Consider the following 18338-nt stretch of genomic DNA (forward strand, 5'->3'; position numbering starts at 1 on the left):
TTTACCGACGTGCGTCTGTGGAGGGAAAAGATGAAATGAGGGAATGAGGGAAATGAAACATGCGTCGGTGTACAAAGTCAATTGCGCTGGGTGCAAAATAGGGCCCATTGTGTTGTGTTCAAAACCCTATAACACTTGTGGTGTTCCCGGTCAAAAATGATAGGTCTACAAAAAATAGCTTATAAATCACTTGTTATGCTATATTATCACCAAATTTTGGATTCAATCTTTTGTCAACTTGTTCTCTTGCAGTTAGGACTGGTTTTATATTTCTATTTGCATCTGATTAATGGTAGGTCTCATTTATCTGAGAGTAGGCATTTATGAATAATTTTGGAAGTATTAAGTAAAATATGAACATGTGCATTATGTTCATGTACACATATGTGCATGTGTGCTTGCAAACATCGGGCCTTGGACCTGTGCATGTGTCGATACATGCATACACACACTACCCAAATGCATACAGACGCTACCCAAACACACACACACATTAAAACACACAAACTATTTTGAGTATTACACACATTCTTTTTCACAGAGAGAAACTTGATCCTACCCTGACCTGCATCTAATATTAATTCATCCGTCTGACATTCATAGACACACAAAACAAATCAAACTTCCTTGTGAAACATTTAAGTAGAATAGTTTGATATAACAGTGCAAATGTTTTCATATTTTATTTCATATTTCCAAAATTATTCATAAATGCCTTCTCTCAGATAAATGAGGCCTACGATTAATCAGATGCAAATAGAAATATAAAACCAGTCCTAATTGCAAGAGAACAAGTTGACGAAAGATTGAATCCAAAATTGGGTGATAATATAGCATAACAAGTGATTTATAAGCTATTTTTGTAGGCCAGTCATTTTTGACCAGGAACACCACAAGTGTAGTAAAAAAGAACAAAAATTGTAAAATATTTGAGAAGCAGTTATACCCTTTGCGAACAAAAAGTCACTAAGTTTCAGTCCAATGTGATAACATTAACTAGTATTTTTGGGAAAAATAACATCTTCTCCAGATATGAAAATGGATGAAGTTATTTAAAGAGCTTCCTCACTTCACCTGTGTCTCCCACTTCTCTGGCAGCAGCTTTCTTCAGAAATGTTGAAGTCGTGGAGCTTCCCTCTGTTGTAGAGGGATTATTTTGTTGCTGCTGAAATCACAGAACAATTTTTATCAATATTTGTTAACCATTTAGCTAGTTTCAGCTAATTTTAGCACTCCATGTAACTTAACTTAAGTGACGTCACCGATTAACAGTACGTTTATTTTAAATAAATTAGCTCACTTCAAAGCAAAATCTTTACAAAACTATCAAAACCTCTCATCTACACATAAGATGTGATTAAAGGCCCAAACTTTCATAAACAAAAGCAAGCTATAAAGTTAGCCTAACCTTAACGTTAACTCTTCTGAAAACGGTTGAGATGCTAACGGACTTTTTCGAAGACACTAAACCATTTCTATAAAGTAAATATTCAACAGAAGCGTGTCAATTATAAATAAGAGCAGTGTCAAGAACAGTTGTGTGTATTATTTGTGTGATTTTAGAGGCTAAACTCACCTGAAAGCAGTGAAAACAACAGCGAGAGACGGAGTTTTGCTGACAGTTGAGGTAGTGCGGTGCCGCGCCGTTTCCATGGCAACTCATCTCCGCTCCAGTGTTTGAAGGCGACTCGAGTGTTCACGCGCACGCACATTATAACGCGTCACAGTCACACAGCATTTACAAACATAAACATTTAGAATTAGAACCTTACTTGAATAAAAATCTCATTATTAAATCATGAATTTAAAACTCATTTTGAAGTTCTAGCCAGCCGCCAAAAAAAAAAGCGTGTGCGCCTATTACTGTGAAAACGGTAATTTCAGTAACAGCAGAGAGAACGCGCTTTCAGAGCGCTTGAGTTGCCCAGATCTCTCTCTCTCTCTCTCTCTCTCTCTCTCTCTCTCTTTGTGCGCATGTGCGAAGCGAATGGTGGTGAGAGTGAGTGGACAGCTGAGCGCGTGGTGAGTGCGAGGTGTTTGTGCCCGCTGTGGCTTCTCTTTTCAAACTTTCTTTTTTGTTGTATGTTGTTGTTTTGTATTTTTGTTTAAACCGTATGTGTTGTGACTGGGTGATAAAAGGACTGTTAAAAGTTTAAGGGCGCTTTACGCCGGTGTTTTCGTACACTATGGCGGCCCATACAGGTGGTGTTTTAGATTCCCTCACGCGTCGGCATGGAGTTAAAATCGTGGCGGCGGGCAGTGCAGAGGAATGCAGTTTAGCTGTTGGAAATGTGATTGGGCATGCATGCGTTTTGGCTGCTTCAAAGATGAACAATGCAATTGTACTTTTTCTGAGCACGGTAGAAAAAGCAAATGAGGTGGTAGAAAAGGGCATTGAATTGAGGGGTTCTTTTGCATCTGTACTTCCACTTTCTACACCTGCTAAGAAGGTGACTTTGTCAAATGTTCCACCTTTTATCAAGGATGAGGTGTTAGCAAGAGAGCTTTCACGCTTTGGCAAACTTGTTTCACCTGTTAAGAAGATCGCAATTGGTAGTAAATCTGAACTTTTGAAACATGTTGTTTCATTTAGAAGGTTTACATACATGGTTTTAAACAATGGGAACGAACTTGATCTGAATTTAAAATTCAGAATAGATGAATTTGACTATACAGTCTTTGTATCGACTGACTCTATGAGATGTTTTGGGTGTGGAAAGACGGGTCATCAGATTCGTGCTTGTCCGACCAGCAACGCGAATGTCAATAAACCCGGGCCTTCGGGTGTACAGCGTGAAGTGGTTCTTTCTAATGATGAATCAGTTTCAACTGATGCTGGTGTAAATCAAGAGTCTGTGGTTGAATCAAGAAATGAAAAAACTGTCGTTGAAGAGCATGGCGAACAGTTAGAATCGGCGAAAAATGAGTCTGTGAATAGTAAAATGGAGTTGGTCCCAGTGAGTCAGTTGTTTGATGTTGATTCTGCCACTGAAAATCCAAATAATGAGGGTAATGTTTTATTGATGGAAGTGGATCAAGTAGACCTGTTTAAAACACCCCTGAAAAGGAAGAAGAGAAATGAATGTATTGTAAATAAACAAGTAAGAAAAACAAAAGCACAGGCCTATGAAATTGACCAAGGTGCTGGAAGTGAGAGCGATTCTTCTGATTCCACTGCTTCAATCTGTTCTCAGAGTGATTGGCCATGTCACGACTGCAGCACTGAAAAAATCAAGATTTTTTTAAGAGTGACAAAAAATCTAAGAGGTGTACAAGTCGTTGATTATTTTCCAAATCTTAAAAGATTTGTTGAAGTGACTAAGAGTTCAATGAATGAAGGATGCTTCTTAGACAAAGAAGTGTATCGTCTGAAAAAAATTGTCACTAAGGTTCAAAATCAACTGAGTAATAGCGACAATGAAGCTTGATTTAATGATGTTTGGGGCCTGTCTCATACTCAGTTTTTTATGGCTAATCTTATCCTGTACTATGGGTGAATTTCGCATTGCCTCTTTAAATGTGAATGGAGCCAGAGATGTGAGGAAAAGATTGGAAATATATGAGGTAGTGAGACAGAAACAAATTGATGTTTTATTTATGCAAGAGACCCATAGTGATGATAAAAATGCTGTTGAATGGTTTAAAGAATGGAAAGGTTTATCTTTTTTAAGCCATAATACTTCTCTTAGTGGTGGAGTTGGTATTTTATTTGATAAAAAATTTGTTCCCAGTTCAGTTAAAATGGAAGAAATCATAAAAGGAAGAATTTTAAAAGTGATTGCGAACTTTGAAAAATATGTATTCATTTTTTTATGTATTTATGCCCCAAGTCAACCAATACAAAGAATGTGTTTTTTAGATACTCTTTGTAAAACTTTAGAAGAGTGTAAAGGGGAAGAATACTTGTTCTTGGGAGGTGATTTCAATTGTGCAGTAAGCAGTCTAGACAGAAATCATATTGAGCCACATATGCCATCACGTAGAAGGCTCATTCAAATGATTGAAACGCATGATTTAAGTGATGTATGGAGAAATTTTAACAAAGATGTTAGACAATATACTTGGGTTCATGCTCGAGATAACTTGTTATCATTAGCAAGGTTAGACAAGTTATTTGTCTTTAAACACCACCTTAATATTTTTAAAAGATGTTTTATTTCTCCGGTTGGTATTTCAGATCATAGTCTAATAGGATATGTTATCTCCATGAATTCTGTCAAGCCAAATAGTGCCTATTGGCATCTTAATACAACACTTTTAGATGATAGTAAGTTTAAAGAAATTTTAGAATGTTTCTGGATTAATTTTAAAGAGGAAAAAAATAATTTTCAATCTTTAAAGAACTGGTGGGATTTTGGAAAAATTCGAATAAAACAACTATGTCAACAATACACCCTGAATGTCACCAAAGAATTGACTAGATCTGTTCAGATTTTAGAAGCTGAAGTTTTGAGACTTCAAAGTTCAGCACAAACTGGAAATCAAGACCTTATTGATGATTTTAAACTTAAAAAATCAGCCTTATCGGATCTGTTGGGGTTAAAAGCACAAGGAGCATTAATAAGATCACGTTTTCAAAACTCAAATGAGATGGATGCTCCATCCAAATTTTTTTTTGGGTTAGAAAAGAAAAATGGCCAACGAAGATTTATTAACGTTTTACAATCTGAAAGTGGGGTTTTACTTTCAGATCCAATTGAAATGCGTAAGAGAGCAGTCAGTTTTTATGAAAAGTTGTATAAAAATGAGTCCAAAGAAGATCAGTGTATAGAACAATGTTTCTTTAGAGATTTACCCCAGATTTCTGAAGAATCTAATGAGGATCTTAATAAACCCATAACATTGGAAGAGTTGTATAAGAATCTTCAAAACATGGAATGTGGTCGAGTTCCTGGAATGGACGGACTGCCAATTGAGTTTTATAAATCTTATTGGAATATAATAGGTGAGGATTTATTGGAAGTTCTAAATAACAGTTTAACTGAAGGATGTCTACCTTTAAGTTGTCGAAGAGCAGTTCTCACTCTTTTACCAAAAAAAGGTGACTTAACTCAAATAACAAGTTGGCGACCTGTTTCTTTGTTATGCTGTGATTACAAGATACTTTCGAAAGTGTTAGCAACAAGACTTGGTAAGGTTTTAGCAGAGGTTATATATCCAGATCAGTCTTATTGCATCCCTGGGAGGTCAATAATTGATAACATTTCATTAATTAGAGATATTTTTGAAGTAGTTAAAATATTTGGTTTAAATGCAGGCTTGATTTCCATTGATCAAGAGAAGGCTTTTGATCGTGTTGAACATGATTATTTATGGAAAGTTATGAAAGCTTTCGGTTTTAATTCGGCTTTTAGTGATAAAATCAAAACTTTGTATAATGACATTGAGGGTGTGTTGAAGTTTAATGGTGGCTTATGCGCTCCTTTTAAGGTTCATCGTGGGATAAGACAAGGTTGTTCTTTGTCCGGAATGCTTTATGCACTGGCAATTGAACCTTTTTTACATAAACTGCGAAAAGAGTTGGCTGGTTTAAAAATTCCAAAATGTGATAATGCAATCAAGTTATCGGCGTATGCTGATGACATTGTTGTAATGATCGAAGGCCAGAAAGATATACAAAGTTTAATAAGAGTAGCCAATGATTTTGAATCTATTTCTTCTGCAAAAATCAATTGGAAAAAGAGTGATGCAGTGTTACTGGGAAAATGGAAAGAAAAAACGCCAGATCTACCAGGTGGTTTAATATGGAAAAACAATGGTTTTAAATATCTGGGGGTGCATCTGGGTGATGAAGCTACTGTGCAGAAGAATTGGGAAGGAGTAATTGAGAAGATAAAAGGTCGATTGGATAGGTGGAAGTGGCTTAAATCAGCAATGTCTTATAGAGGAAGGACGATCATAATAAATAACTTGGTTGCATCCTTTTTGTGGCATCGGTTGTCTTGTGTTGATCCACCAACATATTTGTTGTCAAAGATACAATCAATTTTGATAGAATTCTTTTGGGACAAGCTACATTGGGTAATACAAAGTATTTTGTATTTACCAAAAGAGGAAGGTGGACAAGGACTGGTCCATCTGCAAAGCAGAACTGCTACTTTTCGATTGCAGTTTTTGCAGAGATTTCTAAAAACTTCAGAAAATGAAAGTTGGAGAACAGTGACCAGCAGTATTTTAAAATCTGTTCAAAAGATGAACCTCGACAAATCCTTGTTTTTAATGGATCCTAAAAAGATTGAAATTTCATGTTTACCTGTTTTTTATCAAAATCTTTTTAAGGTTTGGAGTTGTTTTAATGTGAAATCTGAAAATATAAACTCCTTATTTTGGTTGTTGGAAGAACCCCTGATAAATGGTGCGAGACTGGATGTAATGAGCACAAGCAGCACATTTACTGAACTTTTTATTCAAGCTGGAATCACAACTTTAAAAAAACTTGTAACTTTGGTGGGGGCTGAATTTGCTAATGCTGAAGAAGTGACTGCTTGTCTGAAGATGAAATCTGTTCGAACAATGGCTCAAATATTACAGAGGATGCGATCTGCTCTTACATCAGAGGAATCTAATATGCTCAAAGACTATTGTGAAGGACTTGTTTGTCCTAATGATTTGGATCCCTTTCCTAAAATGGTTTTATCCCCCAATTTAAATGATCATTCTGGAATTTTCCTACAACTAAAGAGTTTGTGTTTAGATTTTAATGATGTTAATGGAAAACAGTTGTATAAGGTATGTGTAAAGTTTTTTAACAAAAAAGGTTTACATAAAAAAGTTGATACACCGTGGCGTGATGTTTTGAGATTGAATGAGAATGTAAGACCAGAGTGGAGAGCGTTATATAAGCCACCATTAACTAAAAAAACAGCTGACATTCATTGGAGGGTTTTGCATGGAATAATTGCAGTCAATGCTTTTGTTTCTATTTTAAATTCTGAATCAAGTCAAGATTGCCCTTTTTGTTCTGAAAGAGAAACTGTTTTCCATTGTTTTACTTATTGTTTTAGATTAAAGCCTTTGTTTGAAATGTTAAAAGCAATTTTCAATTGTTTTAATGAAGTATTTTCTGTACAGATTTTAATTTGTGGCTTTAAATATGCGAGAAGTAGAAGTGGGGAATGTCAGCTGTTGAATTTTGTACTTGGAAAAGCGAAAATGGCTATATACATTAGTAGGAGAAATCATGTAGAACAAAGGAATGATAGTGATGTGGTACAGGTGTTTAAAGTAATGGTGAAATCCAGAATTGTTGTTGATTTTCGATTTTATAAAGTAATGAATAACTTAATGAAGTTTGAATCTGTATGGTGTTACAGAGAAGCCTTATGTTCAGTTGTGAACGGAGAGTTGTGTTTTGCTTTAAATTTGTAAAGAATTAATTAATTGTGAAAAATTGTTTTTTTATGGTTGGTAATTTTTTATTGTAATAAATGTAATTTTGAAAAATCAAAAAAAATCTCTCTCTCTCTCTCTCTCTCTCTCTCTCTCTCTCTCTCTCTCTCTCTCTCTCTCTCTCTCTCTCTCTCTCTCTCTCTCTCTCTCTCTCTCTCTCTCTCTCTCTCTCTCTCTCTCTATCCTTTTTCTTTATTTTTTCTCTCTCTCTTTCTTTTTTCTATCTTTTTCTTCTTCTTTATCTATCTATCTATCTATCTATCTATCTATCTATCTATCTATCTATCTATCTATCTATCTATCTATCTATCTTTTTTCTTTCTTCTCTCTCTCTCTCTCTTTCTTTCTTTTTTTCTTTTTTTCTATCTTTTTCTTCTTCTTTATCTATCTATCTATCTATCTATCTATCTATCTATCTATCTATCTATCTATCTATCTATCTATCTATCTATCTATCTATCTATCTATCTATCTTTTTTCTTTCTTCTCTCTCTCTCTCTTTCTTTCTTTTTTTCTTTTTTTCTATCTTTTTCTTCTTCTTTATCTATCTATCTATCTATCTATCTATCTATCTATCTATCTATCTATCTATCTATCTATCTATCTATCTATCTATCTATCTATCTATCTATCTATCTGTGAGAGACTATATAATAAGATGCCATATTTCGAGAGTTTTTGTACTTTGTTATCCTTTTAATATACATGTTGTCATTGCAAGTTGTGTATTTCTTTGACTAATGTTTTTTATTTTTCTTTGTAGGTCATATCTAGAGAATTTTATGTAGAGGTTTACAACATAATTATTTGCAAAAAAGCAGTAAAATAAAGTATACATTCTTTCTAAATACATCTTTTGGTTTTTGTTTTCATATATATTTTTTACTACATTAAAAGTTTCTGGAATTCAATGTCCCACCTAGTATGCACACCTCATTTAAAACCATTTTACTGCAGCGTTTTGGAGATACGTCAATTTATTCGACTTTGGAGGCCTATAAAGTCCACATTTCTAATAAGTAGAAAAAATGAATGGTCAGTTTTTATAGGGGACATCCCATACAGTATGCAAACCTCATATGTAACAATTTTTACTGCAGCGTTTTGGAGATATGTCACATTTTACTACTTCAGAGTCCTATAAAGACCTCATTTCTTATAAGTAGAAAAAACTAATGGTCAGTTCTTATAGGCGATGTCCCATACTGTATACACGCCTCATATCAAAACATTTTACTGCAGCATTTAGAAGTTTTGTCACATTTTACAACTTTAGAGGCCTTTAAAGACATAATTTCTAATAAGTAGAAAAAACTAATAGTCAGTTCTTATAGGGGACGTCCCATACAGTATGCACACCTCATATCAAAACATTTTACTGCAGCATTTTAGAGTTTTGTCACATTTTTACTAATTCAGAGGCCTATAAACACCTCATTTCTAATAAGTAGAAAAAACTAATGGCCATTTCTTATAGGGGACGTCCCATACAGTATGCACACCTCATATCAAAACATTTTACTGTAGCATTTTGGAGATATGTCACATTTTACCATTTTATAGGCCTATAAAGACCTCATTTCTAATAAGTAGAAAAAACTAATGGCCATTTCTTATAGGGGATGTCCCATACAGTATGTACACCTCATATCAAAGCATTTTACTGCAGCGTTTTGGAGATATGTAACATTTTACTATTTTAGAGGCCTATAAAGACTTCATTTCTAATGAGTAGAAAAAACTAATGGTCAGTTCTTATAGGGGACGTCCCATACAGTATACACGCCTCATTTCAAAACATTTTACTGCAGCATTTTGGAGTTATGTCACATTTTGCTACTTTAGAGGCCTATAAACACCTCATTTCTAATAAGTAGAAAAAACTAATGGCCATTTTTTTACAGGGGACATCCCATACAGTATGTACACCTCATATCAAACCATTTTACTGTAGCATTTTGGAGTTATGTCACATTTTGCTACTTTAGAGGCCTATAAAGACCTCATTTCTAATAAGTAGAAAAAACGAATGGCCATTTCTTATAGGGGACGTCCCATACAGTATGTACACCTCATATCAAACCATTTTACTGTAGCATTTTGGAGTTATGTCACATTTTGCTACTTTAGAGGCCTATAAAGACCTCATTTCTAATAAGTAGAAAAAACGAATGGCCATTTCTTATAGGGGACGTCCCATACAGTATACACACCTCATATCAAAACATTTTACTGTAGCATTTTGGAGTTATGTCACATTTTGCTACTTTAGAGGCCTATAAAGACCTCATTTCTAATAAGTAGAAAAAACGAATGGCCATTTCTTATAGGGGACGTCCCATACAGTATGCACACCTCATATCAAAACATTTTACTGTAGCATTTTGGAGATATGTCACATTTTACTATTTTAGAGGTCTATTAAGACCTCATTAGTAAAAAGTAGAAACAACTAATGGCCATTTCTTATAGGGGACGTCCCATACAATATGCAAAACTCATATCAAAGCATTTTACTGCAGCATTTTGGAGTTATGTCACTACTTTAGAGGCCTATAAAGTTCTCATTTCTAAAAAGTAGAAAAAACTGATGGCCATTTCTTATAGGGGACGTCCCATACAGTATACACGCCTCATATCAAAACATTTTACTGTAGCATTTTGGAGTCATGTCACATTTTGCTACTTTAGAGGCCTGTAAAGACCTAATTTCTAATAAGTAGAAAAAACGAATGGCCATTTCTTATAGGGGACGTCCCATACAGTATGTACACCTCATATCAAAACATTTTATTGTAGCATTTTGGAGATATGTCACATTTTACTATTTTAGAGGTCTATAAAGACCTCATTAGTAAAAAGTAGAAACAACTAATGGCCATTTCTTATAGGGGACGTCCCATACAGTATGCATACCTCATATCAAACCATTTTACTGTAGCATTTTGGAGATATGTCACATTTTACTATCAGAGGGCTTTAAAGACCTAATTTCTAATAAGTAGAAAAAACTAATGGTCAGTTCTTATAGGGGACATCCCATACAGTATGCACACCTCATATCAACACATTTTACTGCAGCATTTTGGAGTTTTGTCACATTTTACTACTTCAGAGGCCCATAAACACCTCATTTCTAAACAGTAGAAAAAACGAATGGTCAGTTCTTATAGGGGACGTCCCATACAGTATTGTACACCTCATATCAAAACATTTTACTGTATCATTTTGGAGATATGTCACATTTTACTATTTTAGAGGCCTATAAAGACCTCATTTCTAATAAGTAGAAAAAACTAATGGCCATTTCTTACAGGGGACGTCCCCATACAATATGCACGCCTCATATCAAAGCATTTTACTGCAGCGTTTTGGAGTTATGTCACATTTTACAACTTTAGAGGCCTATAAAGATCTCATTTCTAATAAGTAGAAAAAACTAATGGCCATTTCTTATAGGGGACACCCCATAGGGTATGTACGCCTCATATCGAAACATTTTACTGCAGCATTTTAGAGTTATGTCACATTTTACTACTTTAGAGGCCCATAAACACCTCATTTCTAATAAGTAGAAAAAACTAATGGCCATTTCTTACAGGGGACGCCCCATACAGTATTTACACCTCAAATCAAAACATTTTACTGCAGCATTTTGGAGTTATGTCACATTTTACTACTTTAGAGGCCTATAAGGACCTCATTTCTAATAAGTAGAAAAAACTAATGGCCATTTTTTATAGGGGACGTCCCATACAGTATGTACACCTCATATCAAAACATTTTACTGTAGCATTTTGGAGATATGTCACATTTTAATATCAGAGGCCTATAAACACCTCATTTCTAATAAGTAGAAAAAACTAATGGCCATTTCTTATAGGGGACACCCCATAGGGTATGTACGCCTCATATCGAAACATTTTACTGCAGCATTTTAGAGTTATGTCACATTTTACTACTTTAGAGGCCCATAAACACCTCATTTCTAATAAGTAGAAAAAACTAATGGCCATTTCTTACAGGGGACGCCCCATACAGTATTTACACCTCAAATCAAAACATTTTACTGCAGCATTTTGGAGTTATGTCACATTTTACTACTTTAGGGGCCTATAAGGACCTCATTTCTAATAAGTAGAAAAAACTAATGGCCATTTTTTATAGGGGACGTCCCATACAGTATGTACACCTCATATCAAAACATTTTACTGTAGCATTTTGGAGATATGTCACATTTTACTATCAGAGGCCTATAAAGACCTCATTTCTAATAAGTAGAAAAAACTAATGGTCAGTCCTTATAGGGGACATCCCATACGGTATGCACACCTCATATCAAAACATTTTACTGTAGCATTTTGGAGATATGTCATATTTTAATACTTTAGAGGCCTATAAACACCTCATTTCTAATAAGTAGAAAAAACTAATGGTCAGCTATTATAGGGGACGTCCCATACAGTATGCACACCTCATATCAAAGCATTTTACTGTAGCGTTTTGGAGTTTTGTCACATTTTACTACTTTAGAGGCCTATAAAGACCTCATTTCTAATAAGTAGAAAAAACTAATCGTCAGTTCTTATAGGGGACATCCCATACAGTATGCACGCCTCATATCAAAACATTTTACTGCAGCATTTTGGAGATATGTCACATTTTACTACTTTAGAGGCCTATAAAGACCTTATTTCTAATAAGTAGAAAAAACTAATGGTCAGTTCTTATAGGGGACGTCCCATACGGTATGCACACCTCATATCAAAACATTTTACTGCAGCATTTTGGAGTTTTGTCACAGTTTACTACTTTAGAGGCCTATAAAGACCTTATTTCTAATAAGTAGAAAAAACTACTGGTCAGTTCTTATAGGGGACGTCCCATACGGTATGCACACCTCATATCAAAACATTTTACTGTAGCATTTGAGTTTTGTCACATTTTACTACTTCAGAGGCCCATAAACACCTCATTTCTAATAAGTAGAAAAAACTAATGGTCAGTTCTTATAGGGGACGTCCCATACGGTATGCACACCTCATATCAAAGCATTTTACTGTAGCGTTTTGGAGTTTTGTCACATTTTACTACTTTAGAGGCCTATAAAAACCTAATTTATAATAAGTAGAAAAAACTGATGGTCAGTTTTTATAGGGGACATCCCATACAGTATGCACACCTCATATCAAAACATTTTACTGCAGCATTTTGGAGTTTTGTCAAATTTTACAACTTCAGAGGCCCATAAACACCTCATTTCTAATAAGTAGAAAAAACTAATGGTCAGTTCTTATAGGGGAGGTCCCATACAGTATGCACACCTCATATCAAAACATTTTACTGCAGCATTTTGGAGTTTTGTCAAATTTTACAACTTCAGAGGCCCATAAACACCTCATTTCTAATAAGTAGAAAAAATTAATGGTCAGTTCTTATAGGGGACGTCCCATACAGTATGTACACCTCATATCAAAACATTTTACTGTAGCATTTTGGAGATATGTCACATTTTACTACTTCAGAGGCCCATAAACACCTCAATTCTAATAAGTAGAAAAAACTAATGGTCAGTTCTTATAGGGGACGTCCCATACGGTATGCACACCTCATTTCAAAGCATTTTACTGTAGCGTTTTGGAGTTTTGTCACATTTTACTACTTCAGAGGCCCATAAACACCTCATTTCTAATAAGTAGAAAAAACTAATGGTCAGTTCTTATAGGGGACGTCCCATACAGTATGCACACCTCAAATCAAAGCATTTTACTGCAGCATTTTGGAGTTTTGTCACATTTTACTACTTCAGAGGCCTATAAAGACCTTATTTCTAATAAGTAGAAAAAACTAATGGCCATTTCTTATAGGGGACGTCCCATACAGTATGCACACCTCATATCAATACATTTTACTGCAGCATTTTGGAGTTTTGTAACATTTTACTACTTTAGAGGCCTATAAATAACTTATTTCTAATAAGTAGACCACAGCCAGGACTGCCTCCCACGGCGGCGGTGCAGGAGGCAGTAGCCATGGAGTGAAGAGTCCAGACGCCACCATGGGGACTGCCGGTGGTGACGACAGTGATGGATGTAGAGCACACCGCGTAGCCAGAGAAGCCATGAGGCAGTGAGACACAAAGACCTATGCGACCGTAGCTGGGCCGCAGCGACGACCCCCTGAGGTGGAAGCAGGGATCCTGAGGTTAGAGGCTGAGCTGGAGCGACCATATGTGAAGGTGGAGCCTGAGGGAGTGTGGGGCTAGCCAAAGCTGAAGAGGTGGAGGGCCACAGGGCAACAAATGGGTCACAAGTCCATGGCAAAAGTGGTGCGATGACCAACCCAAGTGGAGCCGACGTGCCGAGGGAGCCCGGCGAGGCCGAATGGCCAATGGTCCACGTTGGAGTCGAGGGTGGTAAGAGCACAGGAGCCAGGGCGACGGGTAGAGGTGGAGAGGAGGCGGTGCACTCAGAGGCTGGAGGCGGAGCCACAGTCTCCACACTCCCAGGAGGAGATGGCTCCCAGCAGGCCCAAGATGTAGCCGTGCCACTGAGAGGAGGCTGAGATGCACTGCGGGACAAATGGGAGGAGGAGATGACTGGGTGGCAGGAGTGTCTTGGGACTGCAGAAACATACAGATACTGAGGAAACATACACATTTATTACAAGTGGTTTGGAGAGGTGGTGGGAGAGGGAGGTTGGACGGGACAATTGAATTCATTCTCGCTGCTTTCGGTGGGTTCATGCTGCTGATCCTCACAGTCTGGGTGATCTTGGCTGGGAACTGGGTTGTGAGTGGGACTGGCGTTGTTGTCCACAGTTACGACGGTGAATGGCGTCACAAGCATTCAAAAGATGCCAGCAACCACTCTACAAATTCTGAATTTCTACTTATTTAAAATGAGGTCTTTATAAGCCTCTGAAGTAGTAAAATGTGACATAACTCCAAAATGCTGCAGTAAAATGTTTTGATATGAGGTATGCACACTATATGGGACGTCCCCTATTAGAACTGACCATTCGTTTTTTCTACTTATTAGAAATGAGGTCTTTCTAGGCCTCTGAAGTAGTAAAATGTGACAAAACTCCAAAATGCTGCAGTAAAATGCTTTGATATGAGGTATGCATACCGTATGGGACATCCCCAATAATATCTGACCGTTAGTTTTTTCTACTTATTAGAAATGAGGTCTTTATAGGCCTATGAAGTAGTAAAATGTGACATAACTCCAAAACGCTACAGTAAAATGCTTTGATATGAGGTGTGCATACCGTATGGGACGTCCCCAATAAGATCTGACCGTTAGTTGTTTCTACTTATTAGAAATAAGGTCTTTATAGGCCTCTGAAGTAGTAAAATGTGATATAACTCCAAAACGCTACAGTAAAATGCTTTGATATGAGGTGTGCATACCGTATGGGACGTCCCCAATAAGATCTGACCGTTAGTTTTTTCTACTTATAAGAAATGAGGTCTTTATAGGCCTCTGAAGTAGTAAAATGTGAAGTAACTCCAAATTGCTGCCGTAAAATGTTTTGATATGAGGCGTGCATACTGTATGGGACTCCCCTATAAGAAATGGACATTATTTTTTTCTACTTATTAGAAATGAGGTCTTTCTAGGCCTCTAAAGTAGTAAAATGTGACAAAAATCCAAAATGCTGTAGTAAAATGTTTTGATATGATTTGTGTGCATACTGTATGGGATGTCCCCTATAAGAACTGACCATTAGTTTTTTCTACTTATTAGAAATGAGGTCTTTATAGGCCTCTGAAGTAGTAAAATGTGAAGTTACTCCAAAATGCTGCAGTAAAATGTTTTGATATGAGGTGTGTATACTGTATGGGACGTCCCCTGTAAAAACTGACCATTAGTTTTTTCTACTTATTAGAAAAGAGGGTTTTATAGGCCTCTAAAGTAGTAAAATATGACAAAACTCCAAAATGCTACAGTAAAATGTTTTGATATGAGGTGTGCATACCGTATGGGACGTCCCCTATAAGAACTGACCATTAGTTTTTTCTACTTATTAGAAATGAGGTCTTTATAGGCCTCTAAAGTAGTAAAATGTGACAAAACTCGAAAACGCTACAGTAAAATGCTTTGATATGATGTGTGCATACTGTATGGGACCTCCCCTATAAGAACTGACCATTAGTTTTTTCTACTTATTAGAAATGAGGTGTTTATGGGCCTCTGAAGTTGTAAAATTTGACAAAACTCCAAAATGCTGCAGTAAAATGTTTTGATATGAGGTGTGCATACTGTATGGGATGTCCCCTATAAAAACTGACCATTAGTTTTTTCTACTTATTAGAAATTAGGTTTTTATAGGCCTCTAAAGTAGTAAAATGTGACAAAACTCCAAAACGCTACAGTAAAATGCTTTGATATGAGGTGTGCATACCGTATGGGACCTCCCCTATAAGAACTGACCATTAGTTTTTTCTACTTATTAGAAATGAGGTGTTTATGGGCCTCTGAAGTAGTAAAATGTGACAAAACTCAAAAATGCTACAGTAAAATGTTTTGATATGAGGTGTGCATACCGTATGGGACGTCCCCTATAAGAACTGACCATTAGTTTTTCTACTTATTAGAAATGAGGTCTTTATAGGCCTCTAAAGTAGTAAAATGTGACAAAACTCCAAAACGCTACTGTAAAATGCTTTGATATGAGGTGTGCATACTGTATGGGACGTCCCCTATAAGAACTGACCATTAGTTTTTTCTACTTATTAGAAATGAGGTGTTTATGGGCCTCTGAAGTTGTAAAATTTGACAAAACTCCAAAATGCTGCAGTAAAATGTTTTGATATGAGGTGTGCATACCGTATGGGACGTCCCCTGTAAAAACTGACCATTACTTTTTTCTACTTATTAGAAATGAGGTCTTTATAGGCCTCTAAAGTAGTAAAATGTGACAAAACTCCAAAACGCTACAGTAAAATGCTTTGATATAAGGTGTGCATACTGTATGGGACGTCCCCTATAAGAAAGGGCCATTACTTTTTTCTACTTATTAGAAATGAGGTCCTTATAGGCCTCTAAAGTAGTAAAATGTGAAATAACTCCAAAATGCTGCAGTAAAATATTTTGATATGAGGTGTGCATACTGTATGGGACGTCCCCTGTAAAAACTGACCATTACTTTTTTCTACTTATTAGAAATGAGGTCTTTATAGGCCTCTGAAGTAGTAAAATGTGACAAAACTCCAAAACGCTACAGTAAAATGCTTTGATATAAGGTGTGCATACTGTATGGGACGTCCCCTATAAGAAAGGGCCATTACTTTTTTCTACTTATTAGAAATGAGGTCCTTATAGGCCTCTGAAGTAGTAAAATGTGAAATAACTCCAAAATGCTGCAGTAAAATGTGTTGATATGAGGTGTACATACTGTATGGGACGTCCCCTGTAAAAACTGACCATTACTTTTTTCTACTTATTAGAAATGAGGTCTTTATAGGCCTCTGAAGTAGTAAAATGTGACATATCTCCAAAATGCTACAGTAAAATGTTTTGATATGAGGTGTGCATACTATATGGGACGTCCTCTATAAGAAATGGCCATTAGTTTTTCTACTTATTAGAAATAAGGTCTTTATAGGCCTCTAAAGTAGTTAAATACAACATATCTCCAAAATGCTGCAGTAAAATGTTTTGATATGAGGTGTGAATAATGTATGGGACGTCCCCTATAAGAACTGACCATTCGTTTTTTCTACTTATTAGAAATGAGGTCTTTATAGGGCTCTGATAGTAAAATGTGACAAAACTCCAAAATGCTACAGTAAAATGTTTTGATATGAGGTGTATATACTGTATGGGACGTCCCCTATAAAAAATGGCCATTAGTTTTTTCTACTTATTAGAAATTATGTCTTTATAGGCCTCTAAAGTAGTAAAATGTGACATATCTCCAAAATGATACAGTAAAATGTTTTGATATGAGGTGTACAATACTGTATGGGACGTCCCCTATAAGAACTGACCATTACTTTTTTCTACTTATTAGAAATGAGGTCTTTATAGGCCTCTAAAGTAGTAAAATGTGACAAAACTCCAAAACGCTACAGTAAAATGCTTTGATATAAGGTGTGCATACTGTATGGGACGTCCCCTATAAGAAAGGGCCATTACTTTTTTCTACTTATTAGAAATGAGGTCCTTATAGGCCTCTGAAGTAGTAAAATGTGAAATAACTCCAAAATGCTGCAGTAAAATGTGTTGATATGAGGTGTACATACTGTATGGGACGTCCCCTGTAAAAACTGACCATTACTTTTTTCTACTTATTAGAAATGAGGTCTTTATAGGCCTCTGAAGTAGTAAAATGTGACATATCTCCAAAATGCTACAGTAAAATGTTTTGATATGAGGTGTGCATACTATATGGGACGTCCTCTATAAGAAATGGCCATTAGTTTTTCTACTTATTAGAAATAAGGTCTTTATAGGCCTCTAAAGTAGTTAAATACAACATATCTCCAAAATGCTGCAGTAAAATGTTTTGATATGAGGTGTGAATAATGTATGGGACGTCCCCTATAAGAACTGACCATTCGTTTTTTCTACTTATTAGAAATGAGGTCTTTATAGGGCTCTGATAGTAAAATGTGACATATCTCCAAAATGCTACAGTAAAATGTTTTGATATGAGGTGTATATACTGTATGGGACGTCCCCTATAAAAAATGGCCATTAGTTTTTTCTACTTATTAGAAATTATGTCTTTATAGGCCTCTAAAGTAGTAAAATGTGACATATCTCCAAAATGATACAGTAAAATGTTTTGATATGAGGTGTACAATACTGTATGGGACGTCCCCTATAAGAACTGACCATTAGTTTTTTCTACTTATTAGAAATTATGTCTTTATAGGCCTCTAAAGTAGTAAAATGTGACATAACTCCATGTGACATAACTCCAAAATGCTGCAGTAA

General features: G+C 35.9%; 1 long non-coding RNA gene across 1 annotated transcript in view; it reads left to right on the forward strand.

The window, feature by feature from the left end:
- The first annotated feature begins 1976 nt into the window (after positions 1-1976).
- LOC308701507 overlaps positions 1977-18338 on the forward strand; it is a 34156-nt gene continuing 17794 nt past the window's right edge. Inside the window, exon 1 of the long non-coding RNA XR_014031459.1 lies at positions 1977-2022. This is a non-coding gene — a long non-coding RNA (uncharacterized lncRNA). The remainder of the gene's footprint in view (positions 2023-18338) is intronic.

The sequence above is a fragment of the Scardinius erythrophthalmus genome (assembly GCF_964197995.2).
Source record: "Scardinius erythrophthalmus genome assembly, chromosome: 14".
Taxonomy (NCBI): Eukaryota; Metazoa; Chordata; class Actinopteri; order Cypriniformes; family Leuciscidae; genus Scardinius; species Scardinius erythrophthalmus.